The sequence below is a fragment of the Schistocerca piceifrons genome, chromosome 9 (genome assembly GCF_021461385.2).
Source record: "Schistocerca piceifrons isolate TAMUIC-IGC-003096 chromosome 9, iqSchPice1.1, whole genome shotgun sequence".
In the NCBI taxonomy this organism is placed as follows: Eukaryota; Metazoa; Arthropoda; class Insecta; order Orthoptera; family Acrididae; genus Schistocerca; species Schistocerca piceifrons.
The window spans coordinates 29,061,089-29,077,098 of record NC_060146.1 but is presented as its reverse complement, the minus strand read 5'-3'; the positions used below and the strand labels follow the sequence as shown (position 1 = coordinate 29,077,098).

Below are 16,010 nucleotides of genomic sequence, written 5' to 3'. Positions count from 1 at the left end.
GCAGCGCAGCAGCACAACAGAGCAGTTCTTCGCGCGCCAAGTCTCCGGGCGTTAGTGTGTTGTCTCCTCATCCCTCCCTCCCCCCCCCCCCCCCGCCCTTCCTAGACACGGATACAGTCCTGCAGGCTACACACAGCCGCCCGCCGACGCCGCCACGGCCTCCAAGCGCGCTCCACCCCCACCACGACGTCTCCGGATTACATCATTGCACGCCGGGCGGCCAATGGGCGCGCTCGGAGTGACGTTATGCGGCTATTTTTAGCCGGTATATAAGACCCGGTTCGGGCGCGCGCGTGCCCCGTTCGCGCCAGTCCGCCGCTCCGTACACGTCGCTCCGACAGAGAGGAAAAACAAGCGAGGATCGCGCGTCGCGCCGAGGCTGCTGTGTGTTTACCGTCGGCCGCGTTTGTTTACGAGTGAGCGTGTTTTCGCACCGTTCCCGCACCGCAGCGCACCCGCGGTGCCAAACACCCCCTTGCTCCGCGCCTGGAATGATGCCTGCCTGCCCCTGCGCCGCCGGGTTCCATTGTTGCTGCCAGTGCTGCTTCAGCAACCGACGCCGACGCATCGACAGGCGACCCTAGCCTACCGCCGCCATTTTCGGGAGGTCGCCCAGTTGTGCCACAACAGCCCGCCTCCCTCCGTAGCACGCACTTCCGCTACCTCTCCCACCCCAGTTACCCCTCCCCCACTCTCTAGCCCCCTACCCTTCCGACACAGTGCCTAAGCGTGCGCGACGCCTGACGTCCCGAGGCGTCGCCCGTTGTTGCCGTCGCTAGCTGTCCATTACCGACCGCTTGCTGCCAGCGCCTACGCGAAGACAACAGGTGGTCGGAGAGAGACACTGGGACACCTTACCCTAGCCTTACCGCGTTCCTCCTCTGCATTCCTGACGGCCTGGACTGAGTTGGTTGTGTGGACTTCTTGCGGTTCCAGTCCGACCACGGTCCTATCCGGCTAATTCGACAATCGCGCCAACAATCGGACTATAGCGACGACCGCTGTTTCGTGCTCAGCTGCGTACAAATAAAAGGTGAGTACACACAGTGTTTTTCGTCTCTCTTTCTTCCGTTCTCTCGCTCTTTGTCAGACACTCTTTCTGTATTTCACTCTCTCATTATACATCTACTTCTCTCATTTTCCTGTCCAACTCCCTTGATTTTTTTGTTGTTGCTGTTATTATTGGTGTGATTAAAACTACATTCAGATAAATTTATAGCGAAAGTTCCCCTTGTTAATAATCCGATCGAGTAAAATATAATTAAAGCACAGATAAACTGCCGTAGGTAGCGTATTATTTGATTAAAATAGTGACGAGCAGTATTTTAAACCTCTCAATTTTAATTACAACGGCCACTGTGTCACAAGCAAACGAAGCTTTCTAATTGATAATTTTTGGTTTTGGATTTCTAATTTTAATTTGGTATATGTCACGATATTGTGACGTCCTCGTCAGAAAGTTGCGATGCATATTTTTCAGACGTATTTCATTTGTAATATCATCGTCAGTGATCTGAATATATTACAGCTATAAACATTTGTATGTGATTAAATAAAAAAAACCGTACGTCCGTAAAAGTTGGATTAGGAGCATGTACGACTTGTTAATTTGTCTAATAGTTTGGATTTGTGGTTAATATTTCTTTGACATTACAGTAATTGCATTGGCGCTGTCGTCAGTCCCCTACGTTGATAACTGGTCCGTATTTGAGCAACGTACACCATCACAATATTTTACTCAAATTCAAACTTTCTTGCAAATTCACCGGGCATACGAACCGGCTTATCAGACGGATGTAAAAAAATAACGACCAACAGATGTTTGCAAGTGTAATGTCAAATTTTTTTCTTTCAGAACAGTGATGCGCCTTGAGTACCAACAGTGAAACTCGTCTATCGTAAATACGCCTCGCAATTTTCAATCACCCAAGTGCGGATGTAAACTAACGTAGTGTATGTTAACACGCAGCCAATTGTCATGCAGCCAGAACGGCATGATTTTCATTTTTTACTACAATGTCATCGTGTACATTTCAAGAACATTGTAAACCTAAATAGGTTGTCAATATTTTGACAATATACGGATACATTCCGAGCTGGATAATTTTTCTCTCCAAATTTTACTGTACACATAATATATTTTACATGACCAGTGATGTTTTTTTTAATAAAATTATGTTTTGATCTTTTTGAGGGCTACTTTTTGTCAAAATTATCTGAGTCAAATCTATTATGCATTCTACTTCAGCATTTCCTAATTTCTAAAACGAGAATTTCATTATTATCTTTTGTAAGAAAATTCACCTTTGACATTTCAAAAATAATGCTACATGTGTACGTTAGACGATGTTACATTTGTAGCACGTGGCGTATCAAGTCAGTAAGTCCAATTCTGGGCATATTAACCCTCGAACACTAAACGAAGGAAAATTTTACATTGTTACTAAATCATCGTAATTTTTACTACACCTTGTTTTATTCAAAGAAAGTCATATTTTGTAGTTTAAACACTAGTAAATTACGATGATAAGGTCTCCAGTGGTATGTCACATACAAAATAAGTAAAAAAAAAAGTCCTGTTTTACACCACATATTGACAATACCACATTGGCGGATACCACATTGGCGGATACCACGAGTTGGTACCAGCAACGATCGTAAATTTTTGGTACTCTAGGGTTATGGTACGATATGGCTTCAGAAGGCGCTGAATGTTTGTCAACACGGCCTGATCGATATGCACTCATGCCGCCAGATTGCCTCCTAGCGCTTACACCTGATTTCCCGTACACGATACGAAGGCTGAACCATTTACTAGCGACATGCCGTCCCAACTCGCTACCTCCTTATTGCCTGTTGGATGTCTGACACGTTTAGAAGTTGAAACTCCACTTTTAAGAACCACAGTCACCGGTTTTTTTTTCGGTACATTTGCGTCAGCTTATCACCGTCTAAGAAATGTCACCTACATCAGTGAAAACATTAAGCATTTCTCTATCTGTAAACGTCAGATGGTGCAGGAATGACCACGTATGGACACAAAACAGGATACAACATTATCGCCGTTCCTGGTTGCCTACTTTGTTCAACAGCGCCTTTCCGATTGTACAGGATATTTTCTTATTGAACAGTATTGTATTATTACTCGGAGTGCTTTTCATCTGGTCACAGCGTAGTAGTGAAATTTCGTGAAGTACAGATGTAGCATTACTTAGACGCTTTCTTTAAAAGCAATAGTACTAGACTTCTTTGACAAGGTGTGCTTCCTTTGCCTTTACTAGTTTGCTTGTTATACTTTCTTTGCTCTGTCCGTCTTGTGTTATTTCGCTTCTAATCCAGCAATATTCCTGTACTACATTTATTACTTGCTCCCCTATTTTGATGTTAAGTTTATATTTTACTTCTCCTCCTCATTAATTCTGTCTTTAATTGGTTTACTCTCAGTCCATATTCAGTAGTCATTAAACTGTTCGTTCCAAAGAGATCCTGTATTGATGGTAGAGTCGTCTTTCACCGTGGATTTTAATCAAATACTTTTCTTTTATTTCTTCAATTAAGCTTTTATTTCTTGGCAGGGCATTCAATGATTGTAATGAAAGTGTGAGTAAAGGGGTTGTCAAATAATAGTAGAAATAAAAAGTAAAGCATTGCTACATAAGTCTACGGCTGTGTAGTTTCAGGTGTCGCTAAGACAAACTTAATGCATTTTTAATCCAAATTTTCCGTTCCGTACTTGTGCCTACCCCTTAAGTTTTTATTGTACTGTTTGTTTTTATGTTCTGCGAAGGAGCACCTTGGTGTCGTATTTTGACTTGTTGGATTGGTTGAATCGCGTTTTCCGTGCAACGTCGTACTCTGTAAATCGGTAACTATCCCAGCTGATTGCGTATTCATAGTGAGTTCATGGTACGTCGGTGGAACTGAGAATACTGCTGCAAGTGTGCGAGCTACGACCTCTATTACAAAGGGTCAACAGAAAATATCCCCCACCTGCTACGCAACTGCGTAGATGCGCCATTACAGTTCGCTCTAAGCACTCAACATTTTCTACATATTTTTTGTTCGTTTGTAATGCAAACAACCGTTTAAACAGAACAGAGGCGTACTTCTGCATTCAGTAGTAACGAACAGGACGTGCGAGAATGCTCTGGATGCCGCACCTAATTGAATCGACCTTGCGGAAACCGCACCCAAGAATTTGAGATTTTCTCCTTTCGGCGTGCGCAATGTGGCCTTAACGAAAGGATTTTCGGTTACTTACGTCAGTGTCTTCCGAAATATTGCAACCTTTTGCTTTGGGCATTGTGTCTTACGTTCACATCATATGAAATTGCAAATTATTCCGTATTTATTCAAGAAACATCTGTAAGAATCCTGAAAAAAAAAAACCGCTATCGAGTTCCCGTTACTGCTCATGATCGAGACCATCTATGCAGTTTGCATAATAACTTTCCTTCAAATTTTTGAATTTATTGAATCTGCCTTCAAACTGCAGAAACGTGGTAGTTTTTGCTAACAGCGCAGTTTCCAACCGACACACCTGTGACGCTAAATTGATGTTTCCCATTTACTAAATATTCTTAGTAGGCACCGATTTTGAAGTCTTATATTATCTTATTCTGTACCTTATTATACGATCGCAGAACATGTCGCAACATTAAATGCGAAACAGAAGAGTAACAATTATAATAACAATAATGCTGATATTTTGTTGTGGTACACTTTAGTCTGAAGTCTGAAATCATGAAACAATTGAAGCTAATCTACGCCGGGCAAATCTCTTCGCCTCTCTATAACGACTGCCCTTATGCACAATAATATCACTTCGAACAGATATAACAAAACAGTCAAGAACGGAGGATGTGAAACGAAAACATTATTGCACTGCAACAAATCTTGCAATATATATATATATATATATATATATATATATATATATATATATATATATATATATGAACGGTTGTGCACACAAGACAGATTGACTGTATATTAAAAGGAAAACCGGGAACTTCATCATCAATGTGAAGAAAAAAATATCGAACACTTTCAGCAATAGGCGACTAAAATTTTACGACCACAATACGAGAATGAACAGTTACAATTAGAACAGTAGTCATCAATTTAAGACATAAAGTCTGAGAATTAGTCTATGATCATATTTTGGCATTTATTTTACAGGTCCGTGTTGATAACACAAACTTGTACACTTCATACTGGTGTCAGCTACGGCCATCTTCAGAGTATAAAATATAGTCTGATGTTGGCATCAACGTCAATCATACATGTAGGTACAAAGTAACATTCGCTGTCAACGAATCTCGTGAACAACTGGCCTAAAGAAATTGATGGAAATTTTCTGGTAAATGGCATCGCAGTGGATTTTAGACAGGACAGAAACAAATTAAAAACTGATACATTACCTTCGGTTTACACACAAACCAAATACTAGATTTAGAAGAGACGTCTACAAAATGCAGGAAATTATTTTGGGGGGGGGGGGGGGGGGACGGGGGGCTTCAGTTAGGAGAGGAAACATATCAGTTATTTGTTTTAACTTATTATACTCTTTCACTACCAAAACTTTTTTAAGCTGAATGATTTTGAAAATTGAGGAAGTGGCCCATGGTTTCATGTGAACATAGGATTTTCAGAGTCAAATTTTTAATTTTAGAATGACTTTATTAGGATGGCAATTATGGAAAAAGTTTAACAAATCAGTAACAAAAGGCATTTATTCTTCTGGCAATGAAGGACATGGAATATCCCACACAAGTCTTCTACATTTGACAATGGCTTTGAGATATCACACAGAAATGTTTTCTACATTCTATGAAGTTTTTGGGGCATATACGTCCGCCTAACACACAAATTATGTACAAACCGGCAGAATTACTGAGTGTATAGTACTGTTTAAAAACAGTGCCTATGATGTATGAGAAAACAGAATTAGTTACTTCAGACATTCATCGAATGGAGGAGATGGTAATTGCAAGTACTCACAAATTATTTACGTTACTTGCTTGGAAAAAATTCAGTCATGGTTCGCTGACGTTAATGGGAACGATAATATTTTGTAATTTCACAACCAATTGTAATGATAGCGTCCGTAAACCCAGCAGTGACGTCGGATGTTGAAGCGTCCCGTTATAAACAGTCCAAGGCTGTAAACATCTCCTGGCGGGTAGGTGGAATGGTACCTGTATTCTCTTCCTATTCACTTTCTTCTGATGGCCTTTCTTGCACCTCGTTCTCAGCTTTTGGCACATCCGATTCCACAGAAGCACATACGGCAACATCGTCGTCTACACTAATGAATTCTTCGAAACTAATCCCAGGGTTCGCAACGCCCTGCGGAACTGTCCATTCATCAGGTGAAGTGGCACCTTCTAACTCGTGGATATCTTCTGTGTTGCTACGTCTCCAAGCTCTGTTAAAGCACTTCCCTATACGGTGTGGCGATACTGAGTTCCAGGCTGCTGCGATGGATTTTTTTGCGTCAAGCAGATTCCAATTTGGAGTTGCACTATTGTTTGCAGCAGCACGAATTGCAGCTCTTACAAGTCGCTTTCGATAAGCTCTCTTTATGAGTGAGATTATGCCTTGGTCCAAAGGCTGAAGGCGGCTTGAGGCGGTGGGTGGAAGAAACTGAACCCTTATGTTGGACAGGTTCAGATCATGAACGTTATGGGCAGTACATATGTCCAATGTAAGAAGAACATGTCTATTTTGAGCAACCATTCGACTGTTGAAACGAAGAAGCCACTTGCGAAATGATGTGTCATCGATCCAAGCTTTCTTGTGGTAAGAGTAGGTGCAAGGTAAAGTGTCCATATTTATGTTTCGGATTTACCGATAACCCAGGGACGAAACCTCTCACTGCCGTCAGCATTACAGCACAGTACAACAATCACACGTTGTTTGCTTCGTGCTCCACCGTGACACATCATCTTTTATCCCCAGGGTGTGATTTGGAAAAAGATTGTAGAAAAATCCAGTTTCATCCATGTTAAACACATCTCACGAGGCATACTTTTCCTTCACTCGGTTGAATTCATGCAACCAGCTGTTCGCACTTTCTTCATCAACTTTATTTGGTTCACCACAAATCTGTACAGATGAAATTGAATGTTTCTTTTGAAACCGATACGACCAACCAGCAGAACATCGGAAGTCTTCGGTGCCCATATCTTTAGCAATATCATTTGCTTTTGACTGAATCACAGGGCCAGTTAAAGGTATGTTAGATGCACGCATATGACTGAACCATTCTAGCAGTAATGTCTCGATGTCTTCATACTTGACGGTACGAAGTCGTTTAGATTTGTTTCCAGAACCTGATGCCGCAGTATTAAAATTTTTTTCTCCATTCTTAATAATCGTAGATAAAGTAGATTTAGGTATTCCAAACTGCTCTGCAATTGCTGTTTTCTTGGTACCACGGTCCACTTCATCTAGAATCTTAAGTTTTAACTGTACATTTAGAGCTGTCTGTTTCCTCTTTGCCATTTTCGCGTGCTATGGTACAGGTAGTAACTGTAGTTTATATTCAATATTCCAACTCGATACGGCTACTACTAACAGAACACCTGTCAAATCCGGCACTGAGTACGTTCCTAAATGCTGCTGCACACATTACTGAATGTCTTACAATGTACAGCATAAGCTGACTCAGGTGATAATCGCGGCTACCGACCCACAATACGTTAAAAACGAGTCAACAATAAGTATAATTAGCTTTGTAAATACATTTCCTACATTCATTTCGGAAAAATTACGCTTTGGAATAATCTAAGGTCGGAAGTCTGTGTTACAGTGAAATTTAATTACTCTAGGAACTGAAACAGAGTTCGTAATTCGCCTTAACCGAAATTCGTGTTAACCGATAAAACATACCATAAGAACTAATGTATTCCTGGTGGGACCAATATCTTTTTCGCGTTAACCACCCGAGTTCGTGCTAACGAGGTTATACTGTATATATATTCAATCCAACGTCCATAGATTTTTTCTCCAGGTTTCGAAATCATTTCGCAACATTAGATAGATGTGAGAGGTAGGCTCACGAAGTGCATTACGTTAATGGCGCATAGGTATCCCATCAACCACGTAACACTTAATCACGAAGTATTGTTTACTTTTATCACAATCATTTTTTATGACACAATCATAACAGGTTTCGGTGTATTACGGTCATTTGGTGATGCATCTTGACGTCGCCGCAACATATAAAAATTGGTGGGTATTCCCTCATTGCTCAGAAGTACTTCATTTCATAATCTGAATGGTTAACACTGCCATTGTACTCCCTTAAGCGGCCTTCCCTGGGCTTTACTTCGGGTAAGTGACGCATAGAAAACGGTACTGCTTTGTAATAGCAGTCTGCGAGGTTACCGAGGGAGAGTGAATTACCATTGCAGAAAAAGCATATAGCAATTTTATTACTAGCAATCCTGGATCGTTCCCATGTGGCGTTAGGAAACCAACACACAAGAACTGACATTCCCTGACACCGACATTGCCACATATGAGAAAGGCATCTCCCTACCACAAAATTAGTTAGATAGTTACACGGACGATTTTCACCATGCGAATGTTTTCTGGCTGCAGTGTCTATGGCTGCTTCGTTGTCATTTACGCAATACCAAATAAAACGGTGACTTATATTTAATAAAAATGAACGTGTTAGTCTTTCTCACTATTTGTGTTGCAAGTGAAATAAAAAAATTATTTGTTTTTAATTTGCGGTAAGTTCTTATGTGATCAAACTGTTGAGGTCATCGGTCTCTAGGCTTACACACTACTTAATCTAACTTTAACGCTAACACACACACACACACACACACACATGCCCGAGGAAGGACTCGAACCTCCGACGGAGGGAGCGCGCGGACCGTGTTGTTAAACTAGTGTAATAATCCGTATTTAATTCAGTATTTGTCAAAGGAAGAAAAAAAAGTTGTGCGAAAGAAATGACTGAGTAAATGATCAAAGTCACTGGCAACTACAGTAACGAATTAATAAATGTCAGTTTTTTTGTGGATGTTACTGTTCTCCTCATATTACGATGGATTATTTATGACAAATTTCATCAGAGAATAGACTTATTGTGATGCTGCAGTTATAACATGCAATGCGTTGAAGGAGCACCTACATTTGTTAAATCAGTACCTTTTTACTAACCTATGAGAACATAGTAAATAGCAAGGTTTCTTCAGTCTCAATAAACGTTTCGTACTTTTTGCATAATTTTCAGGAACGGAAATGTGTTTTGTATTTAGTAACTTAAGGCGATTAAGTGCCCTTTAAATGGTTTTTGAGTAATGCCAAATTATCCACTTTGTTGTAATAAGTGCTTCTCTCGTCATTACAGAATCGTAATTACAACAGATTTTAAAAAACAAGTACGGTCAGATTATAAATTGTTCTCCCTCACATGTTGTTTATCAGATGTATCTCAGTGAGGTGAAAAATTTCTTGTAGCTGGATTTTAGTGCCGGGAATATGGCTATTAGGCGTGTAGTTCAATGTGTAATAAAAATTATATCGCATGCATCTGGTAATAGTATGGCTCGGGACTCGCTCTTAGATGCAGTTTGGAAAGTGACGCACAAGAAATATCTTACTACAGAAAAATCTGTGCTACTGCGTCAACTGGAGAAAAAATCGGTATAATCAGGCACAGCAAACTGTCCGAATTAATAAAGTACCGTTTACATACATGTCTTGCTCTGGAAGAAGTCTCTGAACTAGGTGGAACACGCTTGTCAGTGAAATCGTTGTTATCTCCCTTGTGAAACTCACATGCTGCGTTCTGCACAAAGATGTAGGCGGAAGGGAATCCATAGCTGTAGATTACCTTCATAAGTAATTCACGGCATGAATTGTTTCTATGACTCGCCAGTGGTAATAGGCAAAGAAGTGTGCGATCGATAGAGAAACAGTCTAAAACTACTTGCTCTATACTGGGTTTTGCGAAGTGCAATGGAGCATCGTGTAGGAAAAATATTTTCTTTTAAGTGTTTGGTGACGTCCTTCGTCTTTTCCTATCTTGTGCTAATCTCTCCGTCTCTACGTAATTCTTTTTAAATTTATTTTTTTGGATTTTCAGTCTTCTGATCGGTTTGATGCGGCGCGCCATGAATTTCACTCCTGTGCCAACTTCTTCATCTCACAGGAGCTCTTGCACCCAAGATCCTCCATTATTTGCTGTACCTATGCCAGCCGATTCCGCGGAGAACATCCTCATTCTTTATCTTATTACCCCACCTAATTTTCAACATCTTCCCGTACCACCGCAACTCATACGCTTCGATTACTTCCGGTTTTCCCACAGCCCATGATTCACTACCATGCAAAGCTGTGTTCCGAAGGTTCATTCTCAGAAATTTCTTTCGGAGATTAAGGCCCATTTATGATACTAGCAGAGTTTGCGCTCTTTACCAGTGCCAATCTGGTTTTTATGTCCACCTTGCTTTGTCCATCATGTGTCATATTTTGCTCCCGAGATTAGCAGAATTCTTTTAACTTTGTCTACTTCGTGGTCCCCTATTTTGATGTCAGGTTTATCGCTGACATAATTTCTGTTACTCCTCTTTACTTTCCTCTTTTTTTATTTGATTATCAATCCACATTCTGTAGTCATTAAACTCTTCACTCCATTCAACACGCCCTGTGATTCTTCTTCCCTTTATCGAGGATAGCAATGTTATCAGTGAATCATATCGTTGATATCCTTTCACCCTAAAATTTAATCCCACTTTTGAACTTTCGTGTATTTCCGTCATTGCTTTTTTGAAGTATAAAGTGAAAGAGTAATTCCGTTTCTTAACGCTTTTTAATGGAAGCACTTCATTCTTGGTCGCCCATACTTATTATTCCCTCTTGGTTCTTGTAGAGCTTGTATAAGCCCATTACCCGTCTTTCCCTGTAGCATATATTTTTCTCAGAATTTCGAATGTCTTGCACTATTTTGAATTTTCGAACGAATTTTCCAGGTCGACAACTGCTGTGAAAGTGTTTGGGTTTTTCTTGAGCCTTGCTTCCGTAAGCCGCACTGGCCATCATCTACAACGTCCTCAATTTTCTTTCCCGTTCTCCTGTGTGCAGTTCTTGTCAACAATTTTGATGCATGGGATGTTAAACTGATTGTGCGTTAATTCTCGCACTTAACTGCTCTCGCGAACTTCGAGACTGTGTGGAAAATATTATTCGGGAAGTCTGATGGTGTGCCTCCAGACTCATAGATTCTACACACCGACTCGAATAGTGCCTCGGTTGCCGTTTGTCCCAACGATTTCAGACATTCCGAAGAAATATTTTCTATCCTTCCTGCATTATTTGACTGCAAGTCTCCGAAAGCTCTGTTAAACTCTATGCAAGTGCTACATCATATTTTCTGTGTAACGTGTCTGCACCTGCAGCTTTGCAGTCCACGTCCGCCACCCACGTGTACTGCAGTTGATGTCCGTATAGCTTGACCCTTCTGGCTGGGGTCAATCATAGACTCCATTCCTCACCAACTCTTTTTAGTGCTCCTTCAGTCCTTACTATATTTGTTCACTTAATTTTTAACGTTCTTCGATAGCACCAGGTTTCAAAATGGTTCAAATGGCTCTGAGCCGGCCGGCTACCAGGTTCCAGATGTTGCTAATTTCTAATGATCCACACATGGGCGTCCACAGGAATTTATCCAAGAGGGGACAAGATTCTAAAGTTGACACTCTTATATAAGTGATTCAGTGAGTCTCAGAACGTTTTGTGCCCCAAGAACTTTAGTTAGCAGGAAGAACATAAAACGTATCTCAAATTTTGGCAGTTATTCACTCATCATGTTTTTGAAGAGTCTTTTCATATCTAAAAAGTAAGCACATTCCATAAGTACCTCTTTTTATATTACATCCACCGGTTTACGAAATAAAGGTCGACAATTTTTGCGTCAATAATGTTATCTGAATAGAATTTTTAAAAAAATCTGAAACAGAAAAAGGAATCAGATCCGTTGAGAAATTCTCTTGGATATCACCAAAAATAACCAGCAAAAAATCTCCTGTCGATACTCCTCTAATTGCAGAAACAGAAGGTAAACTTATAGACAAACGCTTATTCAACACTGACACCATCTCTCATCATGGCAGCAAGTTCATTTCGTTATTTTCATGAGTTATATTTTTTAATATTGATTGTCACTCTAAAAGTTCAACAAATGTTTCTAAAGAAATTTTCTTATATCCAAGATAGCTTTCAAAACTATTTTTTACTGGAAATGGAGAGCGTATTGTAAATTCGACACAGGTTTGACAAAAATAAAATTTCAAACAAGTTTATCACAAGTAAAATATAGACAGCTGAAATGCACGCTGCGTATATTTGACATGTGGCAAACTTGTTTGTAACTTTATTTTTGACAAATCTGTTCTGGAATGTGCAATATACTCTACACTAAAATGTTAACGTGGAACGAGTAACGAACGCACGGTGGAACATGACGAACAACCAAAAAAGGTTTTAAAGATCTGGAGATGACAGTACTACCTGTCGAAAAAAAGTAGCTTTGAACGCGGTCATGGCTATAAAAGATTTGTTTAAAGTACATACAAGTCACTCCTTTTAATATCTCGTTATGAGAAGCTTCAATCAACAAAATGTGTTTTGATGGATACATTTTTGTACTGTTTGGCTACGATGTAACCCAGGGCCAGTATCCGACCAGATAAACGTGAGAGCTGTTCCAAATCGATCCTCCAATATACCGGTAGAACCGACACTTTAACGGCCTAGGACTGAATCAATGCAGTCCTCGTCTCCTCAGTATCGATACATTGTGGCGCAGTCATGTCGGATCAACTGCACAGTTGCTAACACGTTGCCTGCATGTTGCGCTCTGTCGTATTTCGGTAATGTTCTGTAAAGGTCCGCATCGCATCCCCCATGGCTGTGGGGCCGCGCCGAATCCGGTGTGGGTTACCTGGGACATCCAGACAGCCGAGCTTGCTTAAGACACGCAGTGTTTCCCCGTTGCACTCGTCACTGCTGTTTAATCACATCGCAGCCACTCATTTCTAGAAAAGTGTGAGTATGATGATAAATAGGTGGAAGGTGGCCAAAGGGATCTGTCGTCATAGCAATCAGATTAGTTGACACAAGTGCACTTTAAATAAAAGAACTGACAACGTGGGGCGTCCGTGGCTGGCTATAAGCAGAGGTCCGTTTATGTACACTGAGTGTAGCTATCAACAGCACCAACTAGCGACACAGAACTAACCTCGAACTAGAAGACTAGGTCAAAATTTCTGGAGAAACTTTAGGGGAAAAACGATCTTGTAAGCTATACAAAATTAGTAATAAACAGTCTAGATCGGAATGGTTATTTTATTTAAAAGTAGCTAGGGCAGTTTCAGCGATTGAGGTCTCCTGGCTGTTGTCAACTTCAGCTGATGGTACTATTCTGCAGATGTTCCAAGAGTAGGCAATGGTAAATAACATTACCATTGCGATCTGGACTGTTTTTCACTAATCTGTATAGAAGAACATTTCCCAGCTGCCCGCCGCTTACAACGGTCTTCATCGGTTGGCAGCCTGGAGGTTGTTAATTGGTCAGGTCATCGTATGGGTGGAGATGTTCAAAGCCTAAATTATTTAGGCAATGCCATCCTCAACTGTAGAATGTTGTCTTGGTATCTGACTTCAAGACGGGAAATTTTACGAAAAATAAACACGCTACAATTACTCTACTAAACACCTACAAATAGTACAAATTATAAATCGGGTTTTCTAAATTGTGCCACTGACTCCATAAATTGTACCACCCTTATTTCTCTGTTTTGTTTTACGAATTAGTTTTTCTGGTGACTTCCGCGCAACTGATTTTCTGGATTTCTTCTTTCTTTGCCCCCTCCGCTGCTTCGACAGGCCTTGGAGATTTAGTTTCGGCGACGATGTATCTTGGATGGATACCTTCAGTCCACGTTCTGCTTGCTCATGGCATCTTCTGCAGTGGTGCTACGGAACAGTCCGTTTCATTTTCCAATATCGAAGTTTCTTTACGGCGGACATGCTTCAAGCGAAAACCATCGGTTCAAATGTAAGAACATGCTCTTCAGTTCGTTTTCAACTTCGCAGGAAAACGCTTTTCCCCGGCCAAAAATTTTAATATCTCAGTTTGAATTTTCGTTTATATTTTAAGCATGCGGCTTAACTGGTACCTGAGGCACTTTTGATATATGTGCACATTCATTTAATCCGTGATCGCCATTTTAGATAGACTGTTACAGCCAAATGCAGTACATTTGCGACCCACTTTCCTTAAGCCTTTCTATCGCCATTGTTTAATTCAAAATAGATATTTAATTACTAAATTATGATAAAACATTATAAAATTCCCCTCACCACTTCTGAACATAATACTGCATTAAGAATGCCAAACGAATTTTTTGAAAGCTCACTATACGAGCAAGTTTCTCAAACTCTGACGGTACAGTATCGAACACCAACAACGGTAGATTTTAGGCAAAGTCGCCACTGTCCTTGCTATAAACGAACCACAACGAATACAAATACATTAATGTCCGAAAACTGAGATTATTTCATGTATATTCACCCATAAATGAATCATTATGTTACCACTTACTTTATAACGGTAATTCTCTTCACCACGTACTCTAAAATGTAGAGGAAAACTACAACGAAATCAGCGCTGTCTTCAGTTGATATGTTCAACACACAGAGTTTATAGTTGGCAGCATAGCTCCGAGAAGCAAGCAGTTCGCGCTGACCTCACTAAATACCTGTACGATTTTCACAGTAGTGGTACAAACGAAATGTGTGGCTAAGGCCTGCAATCTTTTTCGTTGACGCCACATTGGGCGACTTGCGTATCGGTGGGCATGAACTGGTGATGTGGACAACACAACAGCCAGTCCCCGAACGGAGATGTCCCACCCGGCCGAGAATAAAATCCGGGACCCTCGCATGGCATTCTGCCACGCTGGCCACTTTTCTATACCCAATTTTTTTCGATACTGTTCGTTGCATTTGTTCGGGGCGGACATCCTACGACACCAGTTCAAGTTTAGCGTTGACCCGTTCTTTCTGTTTTTTATTACATAGGGGAGCTCACCCTCTGACCTAACACGCTTTATTATTTTTTATTTTTTTTTTACGTGTCATGTTTGTTTGTTTGTCACCACAGAATACAAAATAATGCCACGTATTACAAAACTTTCAGTAGTGCAGAACATAGACATAAACTGTATCGTGGCCAGAATGTAACTCATATTCAGTCATGTGTCTATGAACATTCATAATCGTGTGACGTCACGCCACGCCAAGGCTTCGGGCTCCCCCTTCCGGGAATGAGCGTCGCCGAGGTGAAGATTCAATCCGGCGAAGGAGAATTCCCGAGCCGCGCGGAGGACAATCGCCAGCTTGTGTGTCTGTTGTCCTTCCGTGCTGCAGCTATAAAATGTTTCCTCCGGGGAGGATTCGAATATGACGTGTGTATCTTCGTTTGGTTGCCGTCTTTGTTATCAGTTGCTACACGATATTGACAGGGTCCATTTCAGCCCGTAACAGTGAAGAGTTTCTTTGTGAAGTGATTTACACGGTAGCTGTAGCGGCGGAGCGGATCGTGAGGAGAATTTACTCAGTGTCTAGTACGGAAGCGATAAGCGTCAGGAGTAATTTTCAATAAAACTAGAACAGCGGCAATAAATTCTCCGTTGGACCTTAACGAAAAAAAAAAGAGAGAAACCCATTTTTGGAAAAGGTTTGTGCTGACATGGGCATTGTGAAGTAACGCGGTATGTCGTAATCAATTACCCGTTTTGTACATTTCATATTTACGAACCAGGCTTTTGAGCGAACACCGTTAGATCCGATTATCTGATATGAACAAATTTCTGGCTTCTCTGTATCACTGGATTACATACTGCAGTCAGCCAAAAAATCATTCAGAACTCTCATTTTCCTAAATTTATAATTCATAGGCTGTGGCATCGAAATATTTCAGT

General features: G+C 40.8%; 1 protein-coding gene across 1 annotated transcript in view; it reads left to right on the top strand.

Moving 5' to 3' along the window:
• The first annotated feature begins 311 nt into the window (after nucleotides 1–311).
• LOC124716667 (activating transcription factor 3) overlaps nucleotides 312–16,010 on the top strand; it is a 537,090-nt gene continuing 521,391 nt past the window's right edge. The window contains exon 1 of the mRNA XM_047243205.1: nucleotides 312–1,033. The gene's annotated coding sequence lies outside the window, so the exon portion shown is untranslated. The remainder of the gene's footprint in view (nucleotides 1,034–16,010) is intronic.